General features: G+C 43.4%; 1 protein-coding gene across 5 annotated transcripts in view; it reads left to right on the forward strand.

Annotated features, from left to right (window-relative positions):
• Nucleotides 1–7,661: 7,661 nt before the first annotated feature.
• ZNF697 (zinc finger protein 697) overlaps nucleotides 7,662–21,840 on the forward strand; it is a 33,779-nt gene continuing 19,600 nt past the window's right edge. The window contains exons 1-4 of one of the 5 annotated variants that reach the window (XM_070607725.1): nucleotides 7,662–7,870; nucleotides 12,396–12,513; nucleotides 12,996–13,169; nucleotides 15,370–15,415. The gene's annotated coding sequence lies outside the window, so the exon portion shown is untranslated. Of the gene's footprint in view, nucleotides 7,871–12,395; nucleotides 13,170–14,140; nucleotides 15,416–21,840 lie in introns of those variants that run through there. The other 4 variants (XM_070607724.1, XM_070607728.1, XM_070607726.1 and 1 more) reach the window with 4 other exon arrangements.

Genomic DNA, 21,840 nt, shown 5'->3' on the forward strand with positions numbered 1-21,840 from the left:
ACCAGTTTTTCTATATGGTCTTTGGAAACACCTGGTGTTTTCTGGTGAGTGTGAGGTTATATCCCTGGCTTCTGGTTAAAACTATATTCTTTGTAGCCATCTGAACTCTTGAAATAGTTATTCTCCTGGTTTCTGTGCCTTCGCAACCCTCCATATAGGGACTGACCTAGTGGCTTTGTGGTTAAGTTCACATACTCTGCTTCAGCGGCCTGGGGTTCTTGGGTTCACATCCTGGGAGTGGACCTACACACTGCTCATCAAGCCACACTGTAGCGGCATCCCACATACAAAATAGAGGAAGATTGGCACAGGTGTTAGCTCAGGGCCAATCTTCCCCACCAAAAAACCCCCAAAAAACAAAACAAAAAAAAACCCCTTCATATAATCTTTATCTCTAGACCGCAGCCTGGGATAAACTGTAGTTCTCATTTTCCAGTGTCCTCACATGGAGTCAACCCAAATATCACAACAGATGTGGTTAAGGGCATAATGCCAATTAACTATCCATCTCCCACCTGGCCCTGCATTCCACTTCCTCTCCAAAAAATGTCTTAACTTAAGATATAACTCTTCAATTTGTTTTTAATGAGTACACAGGTTGACTAGTTCCTTTTTCAGTTGACCTTTTAAAGTTGTTAAACTGGTTTCCTTATATCAACAGCCAAAGCAAATGACCACGAGTACATCTCACAAGAAAAAAAAATGTGCATTATTTTCTCTTCAGAGTTACAGATGGACAGATGATGCTCTAGGCAGAAGAACATGCTAGCACAATCTGAGCACATAAGACAAACCGTACGGGGGCAGAATTTTCCTTTGCATGGGGCTGGATGGAGGTAGACATTTCATGGGCCCGTGTGGGTAATCTCTATCAGTAACTGTAAGTGTTAACGATTAAAGCAACTATTAAAGAGTCCATTGGTAATGAATAATGTGCCTTTGGAAGCAGCCAGAAGAAACAGAAGCTCCTACAGTGAACCCTGGAGGAGGAAAGGGAAACAAAGTTAGTGAAATAAGAGAGTGACTGTCATTGAAGTCCTCGACCAGGAAGGATTTCTGGCCGACTGTAGTCAGGAAGGCAAGCCAAGAACTAAGTGCAGCTGGAGTACTAACTACAGGACCAAGGAAAGTCTACTTTGGGGAGCAGGGCCAGGAAGAGGCTTAGCGAGTTTGTGGAGGCGGAGAGCCCACAGAGTCCAGGCCTGAAGGGCTGGCCAAGCATCACCTCTCTGCTGGGAAAACATGAATCCTGCGTCTACTCTGTGTCACGAGAGCGTGTGTTTGCTGAGTAGTTACTCTGAGTCCTCTAGAAGAGATGGGGAGGGCTGCACTCCTCCAGGGATTCCTGACCCAACCCTATGCACAGTCAACGAGGGCACTTGGTGGGGGAGGCGGTGGAGGAGAAACTCCATGGGAGATTCCTGCCCCAAGAAGCTCCGAGTCTAGTTGGGGAGACAGAACCCACAACTTGCACAAAACATCTCATGAACCAATGTAAAGAGTAGAAAATAAAAAGAGAGTGTTTTGTGGCTCAGTCCATCAGAACTCTGCGCATTCACAGGGGTGGGAAAATAGGATAGTGGAAGGAGCAAAGAATTTAGAGGAAAAAACTCCAATACTGTGGACTGAAAGAACGGAGCCTCTGCCAATGAATCGAGGCCACAAGGGGCAGATCCAGACCCTGGATAATTTGATGTCTCTTTAAATTAATATTCTCTAATAGGCATACGGAAAATTGATGATTGTTTCCATTAATAAAAATCTCTCTTTATGCTCAAATAAGGGATTTGTTGTATGCACTAACTATAGCAGAATGTTTTACTTATTTGGGATTGTCTTTCCTTTCACAATTTTCCCAGCACTCAGAACTGGAGAGCATTAGTCACTGACACTCACCAAGAGCAGAGATAACTTACTTGGATATGTAACACAGGCTCGTCCAGGATATGTTTCCTAAAAAAATATTTTTCTTAAATTAATGGAAGACCACTAGCACTATGTGAAGACTGACTTTTTCTTTTTCATCTAAATATATAACTATTCAATTCCTTAATAGCAAGAATGCATTCATATGTCACAGGTGTAATCTATATGAATATATTTTTAAAGTTTCCTTTCTGTTTTGCATTTATTGGCTTTTATGCCAATAAAACATTTACCACATTTCTATAATTTTTGTTCTCTCTTCTATTTTCATTTCCAACCAGATGACTTCATAGGAGGCATATTAATGGGATTAAAATTTATGTTTAAAAAAATCTCTGATTTCCCATACGATGTTAGGTTTCAGAATTCAGCTTCCAGCTTGAGGTCTTTTTGGGGTTGGGCTAGGACTCTGATTACACCAAGAAACATGCATGTGTATATCACAGAAAATGTCAACTACGATGAATCTGGAGCCCTGGGAGTGTTTTTATATTTTATCCAAGAACACTTCCTTCTTGAGTGGGAATAGAACCAATTCACATTTCATCACTTGTGTTGAGAGTGTTGGTAGAAAGCTGAGTTCAACGGCACGGAATCTCTGACTAATTCCTGGGCTGTCTTCGTGTCCCTGTGGATCGAGGCCTGTAGGAGCTGACTCTGCCCTTCTGGCTCTTATTTGTAACCCTGTGCATGTCCTCGCAACTCTAAAACTCAGTTTCCTCATCTGTTTGGGGATAGTCATCTCTACAGAGTCAACCTCATAGGGTCACTTGAAGCTCAAATGAGATAAGGAAATGCGAAAATATCTTTGTAAATCAGATAACGTTGGCCACGTGTAGGCTGCTATCTTATGAGGAGGGAGAATATTAGATTGGTCAAGAAGTACTCCACTGAGGATATTCATCAGACTAAAGAGCTTCTTCAAGGTAAAATAAACTAGAATCAAAACAAAGAGACAACCCACCAATTGGGAGAAAATATTTGCAAATCATGTATCTGACAAGGGGTTAATCTCCATAATATATAAGGAACTCACACAACTGAACAACAAAAAAACAAACAGCCTGATCAAAAAATGGGCAGAGGATACAAACAGACATTTTTCCAAAGAAGAAATACAGGTAGCCAATAAACACATGAAAAGATGTTCAACATCACTAATCATCAGGGAAGTGCAAATCAAAACTACACTAAGATACCACCTTACACCTGTTAAAATGGCTATAATCACTAAGACTAAAAGTAACAAATGTTGGAAAGGGTGTGGAGAGAAGGGAACCCTCATACACTGCTGGTGGGAATGCAAAATGGTTTAGCCACTATGGAAAACAGTATGGAGATTCCTCAAAAAACTAAACATAGAACTACCATGTGACCCAGCCATCCCACTACTGGGTATCTACCCAAACAATTTCAAATCAACAATCCAAAGTAACATATGCACCCCTATGTTCATTTCAGCACTATTCACAATAGCCAAGACATGGAAGCAACCTAAGTGCCCATCGACTGATGATTGGATAAAGAAGATGTGGTATATATACACAATGGAATACTACTCAGCCATAAAAAGACAAATTCATCCTATTCACAATAACATGGAAGGACCTAGATGGAATTATGCTAAGCAAAATAAGCCAGTTTGAGAAAGACAAACACCAGATGATTTCACTCATATGTGGAATATAAACAAATACTTGAACAAAGAAAACAGTTCAGTGGTTACCAGGGGAAGGGGGGTGGGGGGTGGGCACAGGGGTGAAGGGGAGCACTTGTGTATAACAGACAAGAAATCATGTACAACTGAAATCTCACATTGATGTAAACTATTATGAACTCAACAACAACAACAAAAAGAAGTACTCCACTGAGAATCTCAACTTACAGCACCCCTTGACTTCTTGTCCAACTCTGTTCTTGAACTCATGGTTCAGAGTATATAAGGCAATAGGGTGTTACCGGAAAGAGCAATGGTCTGGAAGATGTGACTCTAGGTCAAGCCCCCAGCACCACACTACATTGAAATGTATGAATTTGGGTAAATCACATAACCTCCTTAGTTTCTTTATCTGTAAAATTGCGTGTTTGGACAAAAAAACCTTATACATTCTATAAGTATGAAAACCATGCTTTCAGGGGCCAGCCCGGTGACCGAGTGGTTAAGTTCACGTGCTCCACTTCGGTGGCCCATGGTTTTGCCGGTTCGGATCCTGGGTGCGGACATGGTACCGCTCATCAAGCCATGCTGAGGCGCCATCCTACATGCCACAACTAGAAGGATCCACAACTAAAAATATACAACTATGTACCAGGGGCCTTTGGGGAGAAAAAGGAAAAATAAAATCTTTAACAAAAAGAAAAGAAAACCATGCTTTCAGACTTTCTAAGATAATCAGGCTATGCTGAAATATGCACACTACAAGCTCAAGGACCTGTCTTCTTCACTGAGGTGTCCTCTGGTGCCATACACGAGGCCTGATATAGAGGAGGTGCTCAGTAAATATATGTTGAATATAAGAACGACAGTTTAATCATAGTAGTAACTGATCTGTAGGGTAATCTTATATTTAATTTAATTCTATTCCTTTCAACAAAATGAATGGTTAAATATGTAACTCCATGTAATTAATAAGAAAAACTTTTCTAAGACTTATTATCTAAATGAATCCATGAATCCAAAAAATGATTCTGATTTTGCTTTAAAGAAAAAAAGGCATCATGCCTTGAAAGTGATATAATATTTAAACTCAGGATTTTCCGGAATTCAGTTCCATTGCCTAGTCTATGTGATTTCTTCTAGCACTAAAATGTTAAGATCTGAGACATCCAATTATACTTCTCCTCCTCCCCTCCCTCATCTCCACCCCTCAACCTGGCCTCATTTTGGCCTTCCAGGATGCTCTGCAATGAGTGCCAAGCTGTTTCTAGGCTCTGGGTCTTTGCACTTAAGATTCCTTTGACCCAGAATCACCTCCCTCCCTTTCTCTCTCACCCAACTAGCTCCTATTCCTCCTTCTAGGCGCAGCTTGAAACGTTCCCAGAAAATGTTTCCTGACTCCTAAGACTGGGTTAGGTGCCAGTAGCACCCTGGACATTTTTCTAAAGCAACATGTCTACATCATATCTTTTATCATACTAGATTGTTATTAGGTCATTAGGGTGAAGGGGATAAGACACAGACACTGGAGGTATACTGCTGGGGTTCCAAGCTGAATAGCAGGGGGATTTGGAGGGATGACTCATACAATCTGCTTCATACGGTTGTCAAGAGTATTAAATGATTGAAAGATTCATATATGGAAGCATATAGAACAAGGTTTGGCACATAGTATCATATAGTATTTGCTGATTCTGGTGTTAAATATCATCTGCTTGGTCAACTCAAGCCCAGAAGCTCCTTGAGAGTAGGAACCATACTTTATTCACTGTTGTATCCTAGCACTGCAAATATTTTTGAATAATGGATTTATCTTTTCTGCTTCACTGAAGTCATATTGGGGGGCCCTCTGGCTTGATAGGAGATGATAAACCTAGTGATAAAGCCACAATGTTCAAAGAGAAAAGTTGATGAGTAGGTTGCAGGTACTAGTCAAGTCAGCTCCATGCTAAAGCAATCTTATTCAGAATAGGATGAAGTTTTGGTAACACCATCTACAAAGCTGTGACTAGTGATAAATTGCAAGAAAATTAGCATGCCAATGGAAGTGATAATTGATGCTGTTGAGTGTAAACACAGTAAAAGAAAGCAAAGCAGTTTAACTCCTCTCCCTCATTCAACCCATAAGGACTGAGCCATTTTCTTTTCAGTCTGTCTACCGGCATAGATGATTTCTCTTCCAGTCTGTCTCATTACCCCAGGGCTGTGTCCACTGTCCACACCCCTTAGTGTGGCTCACGATGTTGTTAAGGACCTCTGCCCGTGCCTACTTCTTTAACCTCAACCACTGTCATTCTGAGCAACCATCATGCCTCATCCCCTACCCTTCAGCATCTGGGGTCTTTGCCCTCACCTGAAGTGCCTATCTCCTCACTCAGAAAACCTACTTCTATTCTTCAAGGCTCAGCTCTGGTGTCACCACTGGGAAAGGAATCTCTGACAATCCCACTTTCTTCTGTGCCCCAACTGCTTGCTATGCAAGCTCAGTCACAGAGTTATTTCCTCATGTGGTTCTCATTCTTCTACCAGATTGCTACCAGGACCTGCATCTTTCATTTTGGCACTGCTAGCTCTGAGCATTGTGCACGGAAGGGAGCAGGCATATCCTAACACAGTAAGTGTGCAACTACTGAATGAATGGATAGATGGATGAGGGAATGGATGGATGGGACTTCCCGGCTTTCCCCTTCACACTCTCACTCTGAATGCTCTTATTCTTTCTTCTAGCCTCATGGGCTTAAGTTCAGCCTCGGATGCCTACTTCTTAACAAGCTGAGGTAAATACAGCCTCTCAGAGCCTCATTTTCCTTATTTGTGAAATTGAGATGATTTGTGAACATTAAATAAATAGATGGTTCCTGGTTTACAATAAGTTCCATGTACCTGATCAGACCATCTGCAAATAACAGTTTTGTTTCTTCTTTTTAATGTTTCTACCTTTGATTTTCTTCTCTTGCTGGATTCACATAGATTTCCAGTACAAGTTGAAGAGGAGCAGTGATATATTGGGCATCCTTATCCCGCTTCTAATTTTAGAGAGAGAGCTTCTAAAGTTTATCCATTAAATCAGACACAGATTTATTTCAAAAGCTTAGTGAACTAAATATCTTTGCAGTCTTTGGAGTACAGAGGTGAGTGGAATCGATAACTTGGCCTGTATTACCTCCATTTTCCTGTGACTCACAATTTATTTTTCTCCTCTCCCCATTCTTGAGCCAGAAGAGATTCCAGGCAATACGGAGACCAGCAAGGAAATGAGTCTTGTGCTCATGCTAGGTGGACATTCGTAGGAGGTGGACTATTTCAGAGCCAGCCCTCAGCCAAGCTAATCCCAGTGAGAACATCCCCTTCTCCTCCCTCCACTTCTATTTATCAGATGAGAATTACTCTCACTTTGCCTTTCCCCAAATTCTCCTCTAGAGAATAAGATATTCTTTAATATCTGAATACATTATACTTTAATGAAATACTTATTTTCACACATTATACTTTAATAAAAAGTTTACTTTAAAAAAGTCTATCCAAGAGAAGTTGCCCACAAGTGAACATTGGTGCCCCTCTCAGCTACTTAAAAAAATATTTCTTTATTAAATATATTCAACAATTATCTTTTGCATTCCTACTATGAAAGCTGACCCCTGTACTAGACTCTTGGGACAAAGCTATGAATAAGACAGATATAGCCCCGACTCTCCCGGGGTTTCCACACTAGTAGCAGGAGAGAAATAAAAGGAATAAAGTGCTTCAAATATGAAGAAAACAAAGGCCTAACAGAAAAAGGCGGGGTACGTTAGATAGCGTGGCCAGAGAAGGTCTCCATGAGGAGGTGACATCTAGGTTTAGGGTGGGAAGGAGCTGCCCTCAGGAAGGCTGGGACCGGAGTGGGAGTGTTGACTCTGGACGCTGGAGGAGGAAAGACTCTGAGGTAGGAATACAAGTCTTAGGACATAACAGGAAGAAGCTAGATGCCACCAGAAAACAAAACAAAACGTCAGACCAAAGAACTAAGCTGTTGGTTACCTATTAATAATTGAATCAGGCTAAACAGTAACTGTAAGTGCTGAACATTTTTTTTTTTAAAGCAAAAGAACCAATACAAGGATGGAAACATGGCTGAGCTCTCCCAGCGTCAGGCACTGACCCGTCAGTATATTCTGTGTCGTTTCAGTCTTAGAAGCTGATCAGTTTACCACACACACAATTGGAAGCAGCCTGGAGGGTGGAATTAGAGAGCTGGCACCCACAACAACAGGGAAAAAGAACACTTCACTGACAGCTGTTGTCCAGGTGAGTCGGTCCCTGTCTTCTTCTCCCCTCCCTCTTTCCGGAGAATTTTCACCTTGAGAAACACTGAAAAACTTTCAAAATCTCTGAGTTAGAACTATTTCTGTTGAAATAGGCAGAAATCCAACTCAATTAGATAAGTAAACAAACAACATTAGGGCAAGGAGGATTGAATCATTCACGTAACTGAAAAGTACAGGGGCGGATGAGGGATGGCTGAATTGAAGACCTCTGACAAACTTCTGTCTCTGTTTCATATTCTCTCTGCTCTTCTTTTCTCTGTTTTGACTCCACATTCAGGCTACACCCTCCAGCATTTTCAGATTCATCTTTTCGATGACCAACTCCAACAGAGAAAGAGGGCTTCTTGAACCTTAGCTTCTGGGTCATATGACCATGTCTGAACCAATCGCTGGGCTGTGGGACGTGGGAGAACTGACTGGCAGGCCTGGGTTACGGAACTAGCCCTGGAGCTGGAAGATGAAGAGGTAGAAGGTGGCAGCCTCTTCCAGACAAGACTAAAGTTGAGGGAAGGGTGGTTCCTCAGAAGGGAAATTAGAGTGTTGTTACAAGAAGAAGCGGGAGTCCATGCTGAGCCATTAAATGAACAACAGCTGTGCTCTGCAGTTAATCTCCTGGCTTCCCTTCTTCCATATACATGGCTTTTAAAATGCCCCCACTTACTAGCATGCAATTATTCTACACGTGCGTGGAAATGCATTGACCTACACTCCAAAGAGATAGAACCTTACTAAGTGTCTAGCTCTGAGTCCATGACCTTTAAATGATTTTTATTCTTTCTTTCTGACAGCTTATGGCTGAACTACAAATTCGGTCACTTCCCACAGTCAATGTAAACCAGTAGAGGGGAAAAAAGGGTAACTTTTACTTGAAAGCAAAGGAAAAGGTAAATAATAAGCAGGGAGACTGTCCCCTAGGATGCATTCAATTCTGATAATTAGAAGTAGGAAGAATTACTCGTCCCACAGAAAATGAGTTCTTTGGTCAGTTCAGCTGTCTCCATTTTAACTCTCGAGAAAGATTCTTACTGTTTTCCCCCATGACCTCAACTGCGATGGGAACTGGAGAGGGTTTCCCTTCTTGAGACTGAACTGCTTTAGCCACCCACTTGCTATTGTAGTTCAGAGGTGTGGAGTTCATCCACACTCTAGATCCTGATCTGGGGCTTTCTGATTTTTAAGGAAAGGCCTTAGGGTTGAGTCACTTTCTCATGTTCAGCTTAATGGCAGCCATCTTGACCTCTGCCAGGGGCAACCTGCATCAATTAACTGAGGGTGAGGAGGACTAACGGCTTGGCCTCTTGATGCATGGCTGTGTCCTAGTGGATACCTCTTTTAATTGGGGTGACCTGCTTTAGAGCTATCATTCAGGTGTAAATATTAATAGCACTCCAAACTGTCCCATTTTGCATGATAAATTGGATGGCCACCCTACTTAAAATGGGGTTAATTCTTCCCTTCCTCAGGCGGGGCTGGCACAGCAGGAAGAGTTTGATGCAGATCCTAGAGACGGTCTTTCCATGATCAGTTTTTACCTTCATGTCTTCACTGTCACTCTGGAATGGGCAGAGAATTTCATTTTTCCAGCCTAGCATGGCTCAATAGATCTGACTCTTGACCACTTGGGTTTGCTGGCTAGAGGCGGAAAGAGCATCTTTTAGGCAGGCTGTAATTTCTTTCTCCCTTCTTCTACATAGGCCAATTTCAACATCAGTATGTCTCTTTTGTTTAGAAGATATAAAAACTACAAGTAGCCAAACCTCCTCAAATCCTGACATTTGTCAATCAAGACCTCTAAAACTCCACCCTTGAATGCTGGGGTCTGAGACATTTCATTTAGTTTTTTTGGCTGCCATATCACAAGGATTTCCAATTCCCTGGCCTGGTACGGAGGGATCCTTTCTACTCTCACTCCTCCTCAACTTAGCCAATTGTACATTTAAGGATCTGTACTGCAATAAGCCATGCCCAGCTGTAGAGAGCTCTTTTGGCTACAAGAGATAGAACCTAACTCAAAATAGCTTAAGCCCAAAAGGGAATGTTTTGGTTCATGAAAATAAAAATCTAGGAGTATCTTGGCTTTAGGTATGATCAAACAATATCATAAAGATTTGCTTGTGCATGCATTCTTTCTCTTTCACACACATACACACACAAAGACACTCACACACACCCCTTTTCTCAGCTCTCCTTTCTCTAATAGCTTATCCCTTGTACAGCAATAGAATAGATTTGTTGGCAGCATTGATGATATACCCACCACTGAAGTGGAGGTGGAGACAGGCTCCGCTCCTCTCTAAACCATAAGGACTAAGGGTGGGAAGGGAGTTATTTCCCCAAAGGTGCTGTTACCAAAAAAAAGGGGAGATGGATGCTTGCTAGGGTAAGAAAAACAACAGATGTCCACCTTATTACACTTGAAAGCTTAACAAATAAATGTAGGCAAATCTGTCCAGGCTCAATTCCCCTTTTGAAAGGTGAGAATGAGACTAATTACCTGTTCTACCTCAAAGTGAAGCAGAAAAAAAAAGCAAGGGAAAAAAATCTCCTTAATTTGAAAATAAAACACAAACCCACAGGCTCAAAAGTTTAGACTTTTCTGAAGCTGCTGTGTGCCTTTGGAACCTACTGTCAAGTTGGAAAACTTGCATCGGTCCTCTGAGAGCGGGGAAACCCTGGTTTCCCTCCTCTCACACTTGTCTATTACCTTCCCCTGAGGACACCAAGCACGGGGGAGGGTGCATGACGAGGGAGAAAGGAATGTCATTTCTGTCTGGTCTCAGAGTCGGCAGATCTTAGCTGGGAATATGCAGTTTATTAATTTCAACCTCAACATTTTCAGTAATGATATGTAGCAGGAATTAGTTAATTCAACAAGTATTTGTTGAATGCCTAATCCCTTATCCTTTCTGTCTCCTCTGTCTTCACCCTGTGCCTCTCTCCCAGATTTTTCCCATCAACATTTAAATATCCCCAAGGAGCTCTCATCTTAAAAACCAAACAAATAAAAACCCCATGAACAGAAAACCCTCCTTAGACTCTACCTCCGCCCCAATTACCACCCCTTCACAACCAAATTTCACACCCGAAGTGTCCAGTCTGTACTTCCTCGCCTCTGTTCCCTCCTCTTGTCACTCCCGTCCCACTCCCGCTCTCACTGGAACAGAAGAGTTTATGGAAAGAGCACCACTTTCTGAGAACACACACCTCTGGATATGGCTTTGTTATAGCTCTTAATAGCGTGCAGTAATTGTCTGTGTGATGTCAGCTGGAGTGTGAGCTTCCTGAGAGTAAGCAATAGCTGGCAGTTATACCATGAATATCTTACTGTTGCGTGTTATTGTATGTCTGCTCATGTGATGACTAGCATGGTGATTAGCATGGAGCAAGTGTTAAATAAATCTTTGTCAAAGTAACTAATTAACCTGGGTTGGCAAGAAAAGAGAAGGGACAGGTCTGATATGGGATGAGATGAGAGAAATTTTAGGTATCTTGAGCTGAAGTTAGACATGGAGGAGGAGGAGGAGAGGGTACTGTATTGGAAGCAAGGGAGAAAATAGCTTCAGTGCAGGTGCAGCAGACAATGTTAAATGCTACAGGCACGTGTATCATCTTTTCACATTGAACGCTAGAAGAGGTTGCTGGATTTGCCAAACAACGATTGTCAATTATCTTTTCTTGGGGGTGGGAGGGGGGGCAGTTTCATTGGAATGTTCCAGACTGCAAACTGCTAAGCAGCAGTAATTTGTAGGGTCTGGAAAATGCAAGGATCACAGCACAATTCATTTAGGTGGACAGTCAACAAAGTGATGTGCACCACTCTTGGGAGGTAGGTGATTACACCTGCATGCTTCTCATCAATTCAACATCTTAAATTAATCCAGCCCACGTTATTCCCGTGGTTAAGGATCTCCAGAGAAAGAGAACTACGGCAAAAAAGAAAAGCGGACACACTTTTCTTAAATGTAGGGTAAACCCCTCACCCAAATGTTCTGATTCATGTACATTTGAAATGTGAGATGCCAAGTGGATACGACAGGTAATTATGACCTATATGATTACTTTTCAATTAGAGCATCCTAGAACTTCTCCTTAGCTCCTGTTCATTACATTTTGATATCTCTCCTTGGGAGAGAACACAGGCTTTTAGTCATTTAGTCTGTGTGTGGCTCTTCCTTGACTTTCCCACGAGGGTCCTGGGTATGTAGTTCCAGAATTAGATCGGAATTTGTGGAGGATGTTAAAGACTCTTGATAGGCTGGAAGTGGAGTTCCCCTCTTGTAGCCAACGTCCTCCTTCCCTAACCCCTACACACGCGCTCACTACACAGTGGCCATCACGTCTTTTCTGTAGGACAGAGGAAACTGAATCCTAAAGGTGAACGAGGGAAAGATAAGCACAAAGTCCAGCACGTTCCTAATTCAGCAGCACGCGGGGTTTCACGTGTTTTATAGTTAATTCATGTAATTTGTTTTCAATCTCTTAATTTTATTACTTTTCTTGAAAAGATGCCTGGGAGAGGGCCAAGATTGCAGAGACGAATGTCACCAGGTCAGGATCTGGAAACAATCAGCTCTTATGGTTTTAAGGATGAAGCGTCAAGATCTTAAGGAACCTTTATTCCTGGTGAGCAGGCAAGTTCTTTAATCCGCCCCCAGCAGGATTCCAGCGGCTTAAAAAAGAAAAGAAAAAGAAAAAGAAAATCTATTTAAAAAACAAGTCAAACCAAAGCGAACCTACCCTAACCCTCCTCATTTCTAAAGAAAAAGCCGCTTCCAACGCAGGTTTTTTTTTCTAAGGAAAAAGTCCTCCTGCACGCTGCGACAGCTCAGCTGCAGGCCCCCAATTAGGGGACGGCAGCCGGCGTGCGGCGCGGGGACCAGCGTCCTCCGCAGCCTGGGGCCCGGGGCGCGACCCCCCTGGCCGCTCGCTTCCCCAGAGCGCTTAGGGAGCGAGGGAGCGCCGCTCCTCCAGTCCCGGGATCCTGGTCTGGCCGGAGCTGCCTCCCGGGCGCCCGCTGCTGTGGTGACAGGAAGTCCCCGGGAACTACAAATCGAAGCATGCTGGGAACATTCCCCTGCTCCTCCCAGGAAATGTCCTTTGTCCAGCCCTACAGGAAGCCCCAGTGAAGAGTCAGCCGGGCAGCCAGCCAGTCTGCCAGCCAGCCCGCGGCCGCTGCAGCCGCCGCCGCCGCCGCAGCACAAGGGCAGACGCGCCGCGGCGCGGGGCTCGGGCCGGGGCGCTCGGTGCCCTCGCTCCTCGCCGCGCCCGCCGCCGCGCAGGTAGGAGCGGGGCTGCGGCTGAGCTCACCAGCCGCCTGGGGATGAGGCTGATCGGGACCCAACCCGACCGCTGCGGGGATGGGGTGTGCGCCCGAGAGCGGGGGGCGGAACGGCTGGGCGAAGTTGTGCCTCGTAGACTGGACCGTTGTCCGCTCCCCCGGGACGCAGGAGCCCCGGGCGCATGGGGTACTCTCGTGGCCCCCAAGCCCGGGCTGAGCTCCCGCCGGAGTCCGTGGCGAGGGGCGGGGAGGAGGAGGCTGAGACGCTAGGGAGGAGGCAGCGCTGCGAGAGGGAGTCGGACCGTCCCGCCGACCACCGAAGGGGGCATCCGAGACCCTCGGAAAAACGAAGCCCAGGGAGGAGCTTGGAAGGCAAGGAGAAGGTGAAGGGCTTTGTGTGCAGCTGCGGACCGGGATCGACGGCGCTGCTCTCGCCTTGTCTGTCCGCGCCCCGAGCTCCACATGGGGCTGAAGAGGAGGCAGTGGGGACTCCGAGGAAGGGCAGCGGGTCATCTTGGGTCCTTGTGAAATGTGCTCCTTCCTTTTCCTCTCCGATCTGTTCTAGCCTGACAGACCAGCGGTTTGGGCTGCTATCAGCCTGGGCAAATGGCACAATAAAGATGGGTGGGTGGGGAGATCGGCAGCAGTTGCCGTTTAGTCTGGTAGGCTTCCCAGCCCTGAGATGTCCCTGTCTGCGGGTGGGTGGGTGGTGGGGCAAAGCTGATGCCTTTACCCAAGGAGAATGCCAAGCTCAGGACTGAGTGGAGGCGCGGGTGAAGCGCGTGTTGGGATGAGAGGGCGAGTAAGAGGCTGAGGGGGAAGCAGCGGCTTCGGGGGCGCTGAGTGTACCTTATGGCCAGTGTACCTTATGGCCAGGCTTTGAGAATTGGATTACCACTTCCTCCCGGACTTTCCACGATTTTCCTTTTCCTAGCCGCCCAGCCAGTAGTGAATCACCACCCCTTGCTACATGGGCGCTAGGCTGTGCTCAGTTTGGTGATGTATCGCTGCCCTTAGAGCAGGCTTATTTGTCCTTTCCCTGTAGGGTGATATGCATACTCTGCATCCCCTATGGCGTTATCTCCTCCCAGGGGACCAAGGGTGTGGTAAAGGCGGTCGGATAATGGCTAGCAAGTTAATAGTCTTTGAGGAGCTGTGACGGATGAGTGGGCAACTTTGAACGGGGCCCAAGTGTTACTGCTCTAACCGAATTCACTTGCTTAAGGGACCTCTGTTTCTCCCTTCTCTTGTCCTCTGGTTCTTTTTTTTTTTTTAATGCTGTACCAAAGTGTTTCCTTCTCTTAACAAACCAACATATGGGTATTATTTAATGTGAAATACATTCCAAGAGCCAAATGAACCTTTAAAAATGCCACTTGGTTGGTGAGGCAGGAGTACCTAAGGCTCACGGTAGGAAGGATGCAGTAGGGCACAGAGGCCTGCACTCTATATAAATGGCTTGAAGGGGGAAACCAAATATTTTTCACTGGCTTCTCTAGACTTGACACTTCTGAAGTGAGATCAGAGTGGAGTGGGAGAAACCCAGCTGTCCGGGGTGAGGGCATGTGGATGGCAACATGAAGGGGAAAGGCTCTGAATTTGGAAGATGATTCTCAGTTGGAATGTATCGGCTGTGTGTGTGTGTGTTGGAGGTGGAGGTTGCTGTTGGGGGAAATTTGATGTCAGAAGTTCAGCCGGGCCCCAAAGAGAGTAAGATGGCAGCAGAGTGAACTAAAGTCATAAACGGGAAGTCCGGCTACCCTTTACTTTACAGAAAGGAAAACATAGATGGCCTTCAAAAATGACTAGGATTAAGGGAATGAATGGAAACAAATTAGACTGAGAAGAACCAGCTGACGCGGCTCAGTTGCAGTGATGAGGGTGACCTCACTGTAGGTTATGTGACTAAGGCTGATGGAGTTGCCTCACATTTCCTCTTCTCCACCCAGAAAAGCTCTTTGGATTTCCTCAGAATCTAGATGTTTGCCTAATTTCTAGTGTCCAGTTAAGGGAGAGAGAAAGGGTAAAAGTTAGTTACAAAGAGGATAAATTAAGACAAGGAAGATACTGTCTGCTCATGTAGAGTGAAAATTTAAAAAGCTGCAGTGCCATTAAGAGGTCTAGAGCTTGAGCCTGTGGCAGTGCAATTTGGGCTTTTCCTTGTATCTAAGATCCTACTTCTTTTTTTTGCCCCTTAACAGGTTTCTTAGTACCACACACTATGGAGTGTTAATGTAATCAACAAAGGTAAGTCCTTACTTTGGCATTCAGAGTCCTTCGCAATTTAGTGCTCACCTATTGCTGTTCTCCATTGGACCTGGGCCTCCCCAAATTACCTACTCATTCTTGCAACAAACAGCTCCGCATTCCCAGATGCAACAGACGTTCTTCCTCCTGTGTGTCTCCATCAGGTTGAACTCTATGCTTGCTCGGCATCTCTACACTGTCCCTGATTATTTTCTCCAAATCCTCGCTCAGCTGAGGTAGCATCCTCGTAGAAGTCTACTCAGACGTCCCAGTCAGAATTAATCTCATCTGCATGGTACTGTGTATGACATCCTTTGGATGACACACATGTCTGGTGTGTCTTGTGATAGTTGGGTGTTCATCTTTCTCCCCTTCAAACTGTAAACCCCTTGAGGGCAATAGCTCTCTCCCCTGCGCTTAGTACCTAGCAGGTGCACAAAGGATGTGTATTTGAAAAACATGAATAAACAAAGGAATGAGTGAAAGAATTGAAGGAATGCTTGCATGTTAATTTATCTCTTTCCTTTTCTATAAAAAAGTGGATGAAGCCTTCCTCATAGACCTGTGAGAATTCATTGCAGTTTTGAATCTAAAGCATCTAGTGCGTGATAGACTGGAGCTTTTCCTTTTGCTCCTGGATTAAGAAGCCCTAAAAGGATCTATCACAGTGTCTAGTACAAAGACATTCGTTAAAAGTTTGTTGAATAGGTTCTTTGCCAGCCTAGGGTTTCAAACTCTGTAGGCCAGGTATAGAATAGATTGATCCCAAGTGGATAATCCATGACTTTTGTCATGCTCCTGGACTGAAGAAGGAGATTGTTTCCCTCAGTTGTGAAGGTGAGGTGTGTTTTCTTGAAAGCAGCACCACAAAGGCCATCCTGCTGTTTGTAACTAAGCCGCTGACATCCATCAGGTTCTGATTTTTATAGCCCAAGCAATCTCCCAGGTTTAAGATGGAGCATATAAAAGTACAAGACAGAACAGACCCTCAAATTTTCCTCCAAAGACATTGCAGTTTTGTAGTCCCTCACTTATCTTTAACTGGACTGTTTTTCATGCTTCCTTTTTACATGGTGACAACAACAGTTACTGTTCATTAAACATCTATATATCAACTGTTGAACTAGATAATTTACCATGCATTGCCCCAGTCTGATGATTTACATATTATTATCTCCATTCTAACAATGAGAAAACTTGCTTGAAGTCCCAGCTTCTGAATTGTAGATAGGCTGAAATTTTGGTCTACTGCCTTCCAAGCCTGTTCAGAATGGGTATATCTTTGCTTGCCCTGGGAGAAAACTGCAGGATCTCTATGCTTTCTTCCTCTGAGGTCTTTCACTTTCCAGATTTCCTACCAGGAACTGTGTTGGGCTTCTAAATTCATCCTAATGGATCTCATTCTGAGAGGCACTGGTTTTTCATAAATTCCTTACTTTTATGCCCTTAGACTCCCATGGCCATCAGTTGGAAAGACCAGGTTCAGAATCCCTAATAAGACCTTTGGGTACAGAACTGTTTGCCTGGAATTCTTTTTCCTTCTTTCCCAGCCTTTGAGAATTCTTTCTGTTCCTCCCTCTAGGCCAAGTCTTACCCCTTCTAGGAAACCTTTCTTAACTCTACTGGCCACACTTAGCGTCTCCTCTAATGTTTTGCATTGTCTAAAATACCTAAGACTCAATATCTTCTTAATTAGAGTAAACTTGAATAAGGCCCCAGAGTATGTGGAATATTTGCATATTTCCTGCAAATGGCAGGAACTGTGTCCCCAGAACACAGCCCGGCATATAGTGGGCTTTCAGGAACTGTGAGTTGATGATGAATTGGTAAGGACTCAAAATGCAGAAATGTAGGCAGGAAACATTATTTGCATGTTGACAGTTTGTAGGAGAGGCATCACAGTTAATTTTCATCCTTTTCACCTGACTGCCAAAAGAAGTATGCTGGAGATATGCCAGAGCAAATCTGTGTCTTTCTGAGTTCCACGGGCTTGACTAACATCAGTGCTAAATCGTTATGGTGTTTATTCCTCTGGGTAGCATGGGCAGGGCCAATGCTTCAGTACCTTCCCCGTTTCCATCATGCCCAACTTCTACCATATCATTCTAGGAAAGGCTGTTTTGCTGTATAGCTGAGAAAATCAGAGGGGTTTTCCTGCCTCTGCAGATATGGAAAAAAAATAAAGAAGAAAGAAAGGCTGAAGTAGGAAGATAATTCATTCTGTTTTTATCTCAGAGAGTAGCATGATTTGCGTGGCATATGGATTTGGGCTTTGTTGCATCATGTATTAATGGGAATGGTAGAGATAGCAGCAGCCTCTCCTCTTCGGGTGGAAAATGCTTTTACCCACCGCAAGGGTGAAATCATCTCCTGAGGCTGACTGAGCCTTCTCTTTCCCTGACTTAAGGCCGCACAGCACTTTGGAAGCCTCAATATAAACGCAATGCCATGGGTTGTTATAAGCACATTAGTCATTTTAAAGGCAAATAGGACAGTTCTTGGGATCCCTGCTTGTGTTCAGCAAGTCACGCACTGTGCATCCATAGGCTAGCAACAGTGCTCCAGCGAGGTGTGCGGGGGCCACGTGCAGCTCTTCAGGCTCTCCTTCCTGCAGAGGGTAAAGTCTGAGTGCTGTCCATGCAGCTCTAATTAGCTGAAATGTGTGTGGTTAAGGGAAAAGGGCCTTCTTTATTCAGAGGCATCTTAGATATATTGTCTTCTGAGAACTTTATCAAGATGTTACCATAAGTTAGAAAACAGGGACCATTCTTTCTGGGTTCTATTAATAAGAAATACATCGCTCTAGTCTCACTTTCTCAGGGCCTTGTATATTCGTGGTGTTAGCACATCTCCGATGCTTGATAGCCTAGGCAGGGCACTATAGGAAGAACACATTTCCAATTGTTGACTTTTTCCCTTGCACTTAGGAAGCTTTGTAAATTTCAAAGAATCTGTTTTTTTCTTTTTTTAAAAAAATAATCCCTCAAGCAGGTATTGACAGTGATTTCTAGTAGTAGTAGGTGATTTTGCAAGCAATGGATTTTTTAAATTATTTCAATAGAGTGTAATCTCCACAAGGCAGAACTCAGAATAATGTGTAGCAAATGGTAAGTGTTCAATAAATAATTGTTGAATGAAGCAATTTGTTATATTTTAAAATATCTCATTTTGATTCTCTCCTGATATGATGGCACTGCCAATTTTTTACCATGAGGTGTGGCAAAAGGAGTAGGCTTGTATGTTACATAAGCTGGGGAAATGATTTTATATATATACATATATAATTTTATTAAAAATAGACTTTATTTTTTAGAACAGTTTTAGGTTCATAGCAATATGGGGCAGAAAGTACAGAGAGTTCCCATGCTCCCTGGCCCCACACATGCACAGCCTTTCCCACTATCCACATCCTGCACCAGAGTGGGTTGTTTATTAAAATTGATGAGCCTATGTTGACACATCATTATTACCCAAAGTCCATAGTTTACTCTAGCATCACTATTGTACATTCTGAGTTTTGACAAATGTATGATGACATGTATCCACCATTGTAGCATCATACAGAATAGCTTTCACTGCCCTACACGTCCTCTGTGTTCCACGTTTCATCTCTTTCCCTCCTCTAACTCCTGGCAACCACTGATCTCCATAGTTTTGCCTTTTCTAGAATGTTATATAGTTGGAGTCATACAATATGTAGCCTTTTCAGATTGGCTTCTTTTACATGGTAGTATACATTTAAGGTTCCTCCATGTCTTTTCATGACTTGATAGCTCGTTCTTACTAGCTCTGAATAGTATTCCATTGTCTGGATTTACCACAGTTTATCCATTCATCTACTGAAAGGACGTCTTGGTTGCTTCCACATTTTGGCGATTCTTAATAAAGCTCGTGTAAACTTCCAGGCACAGGTTTTTGTATGGTGGACATAAGTTTTCAACTCGTTTGTGAAAATACCAAGGAGAGAAATTGCTGGACTGTATGGTATGAGTATGTTTAGTTTTCTAAGAAACTGCCAAACCATCTTCCAAAATGGTGGTACCATTTTGCGTTCTTCTCAGCAATGAGAGATCCTGTTCCTCTGCATCTTCACCACCATTTGGCATTGTCAGTGTTTTGGATTTTTTGCCATTCTAATACATGTATAGTGGTATCTCGTTGTTTTAATTTGCAGTTCCCTAATATGATGTTGAGCTTATTTGCCATATGCTTATTTGCCATCTGTATATCTTTAGTGAGGTATCTGTTTAGATCTTTCGCCCATTTTTAAATCAGGTTGTTCATTTCCTTATTGTTAAATTGTAAGAGTTCTTTGTATATTTTGGATAACAGACCTTTATCACATATGTCTTTTGCAAATACTTCCTCCCAGCCTGTGGCTTATCTTCTCATTCTCTTGATGTGTTTTTATGTGTATGAACTTTTCCTATCTTTTTCTTTTTCTAGAGTGTATGCGTGCCAGATCTATTTTAATATAAAACCAGTTTATCCCAGAAATGAAAAACCAAAGTGTGAGATAAACTTGAAGAAATGCTCTCTGCTTTTTTTTTTTTTTTAAATAAGGTAAATGTCAATTGAGTTTAACCAGACTGTGGCCACAGCCTGAACTAGCTTGGGGGCAGTTAATATAGGAACTCCTTTATTTCTGTTTCCCCACTCCCTAGTTGGTACTTGTGTGTATTGACTGAATTGGTAGTTTGGTAAATATTTTTGGTCACCTACTTCCTATATAGCTTGTACCCCTTTTACAGGATTCTTTAAGAGCCTGCTGTGTTTGTCTCATAGTTTAATTCTGGACCTTTCTGAAAAGGGGTTTCTAGGCTGCTGATTGTATCAAGTGAGAAGAAAAATTAAGAAATGCATGCCTTTCTTGTCATAGTAAGAAAAACAGAGCAAAACACAATACCCTTGAAAACTGCCAGAGAATAAACTTGGGTCTGAATAGGTCCTTTTTTTTTTTCCTGTGGTGAGGAAGATTAGCCCTCAGCTAACATCTGTGCTAGTCTTCCTCTACTTTCTATGTGGGATGCCTCAACAGCATGGCAGATGAGTGGAGTAGGTCTGCACCTGTGATCCAAACCTGCAAATTTAACCACTCGGCCCACTGAATAGATACTTTTAATGTTAGATACAAATTTCTCTTGCATTCGATTGTGCTCCCTGTTGCCCCTATCCCGCCCCCCACCCCCAGCAACTTCATATTTAGTCTCATAATTACTAGTAAAGGTTGAATGTTGGTGTTTTTTCATCCGTCATTTAATTTCTGTTAGTTCTAGTCTATCTTTCCTCCAGGGCTGGGAGAGAAGCAGTTGTCCTGTCAGATTAGGAGAGTCTAGTTGCATTTCCCACCATGAACACAAATACAGCTCTGTGCCACCTCTGTGCTTTTGCACAGCTGAACTGAGTGTTAAAAGCTTGGACTATTTGGTGCAAACAAGGGGTGCTGACATTTGGCTAAGGGAGGCAACATTCTTTTTCCAGAACGTTCTGTATGTGTAACTTTTGAAGCTAATCACCGTTACTCTATCATGTCTACCTATTTAGCAGGATAATTAGCATGCCTGGCTCCTGGTGCTGACAAGTTATTGGATCCAGTTAGGAGAACTAGGTTGTTTCCATGGCTCTGCCTTACCTGATGTGATCTTGGCCAGATCACTAGATTTCCTGGTCTTTTTAGTTCTTTTTGAGACCCAGGGAGAGAACTAATTACACCTAATTTTATCCATTTCAAGAACTATTTGAGGGCTCATTATGGGAGGAATCACCAAAGTGAATAAAACAATATGTTCCCAGCAGGAGCTTACAGTTGAGAGGTGGAGCTTACAGTTGAGAGGTGGTAGGAAGGGAGAGAGCAAACAGTAAGCTACAAATTATTCTAACTATGATTATATTTTAAAAATGAATATGAAGCAGAATAAAATACGGAAAAGTACCTTAAAGAGTTGTACAAAGTGAAATAATAATAATTCTTTCTGAGCACTTAGTCATCCTAGAGTAGATCCAGCTGTTTTCCCCATTTTATAGATGGAACCACCAAGGCTCAAAGAGGTTGAGCAACCTGCCTAGGTTACACAGCTAGAGACTGGATGCACACAGGTGGTCTGGCTCTTTCATCACTGCAGGTATTGCTTCCCTCAAGGAAAGGAGAGGCTGCATCATGCTGTTTCAAGAGGGGGAGCTCCTGGCAAGAGAGAAAAAACATAGGATGCCTTCTGGGGGGTTTAGAGCAACCTTTTCTGGCTGGGGTTAGCCACGGAGGTCAGGGAGAGGTAAGAGAGCCTTGGGCTATGTTGTTGAGGACTTGGAGTTTGCACTTTCCTGGAAACTGGCAGAGTCAATTAGGGGTTTCTGAGCAAGAGAATAAATGGAATGGCAACTATGTTTTAAGATTGATCCGCAGGTGATATGTAGGTGCCTGTAACTGC

Source organism: Equus przewalskii, unplaced genomic scaffold, assembly GCF_037783145.1.
Source record: "Equus przewalskii isolate Varuska unplaced genomic scaffold, EquPr2 ChrUn-13, whole genome shotgun sequence".
NCBI lineage: Eukaryota > Metazoa > Chordata > Mammalia > Perissodactyla > Equidae > Equus > Equus przewalskii.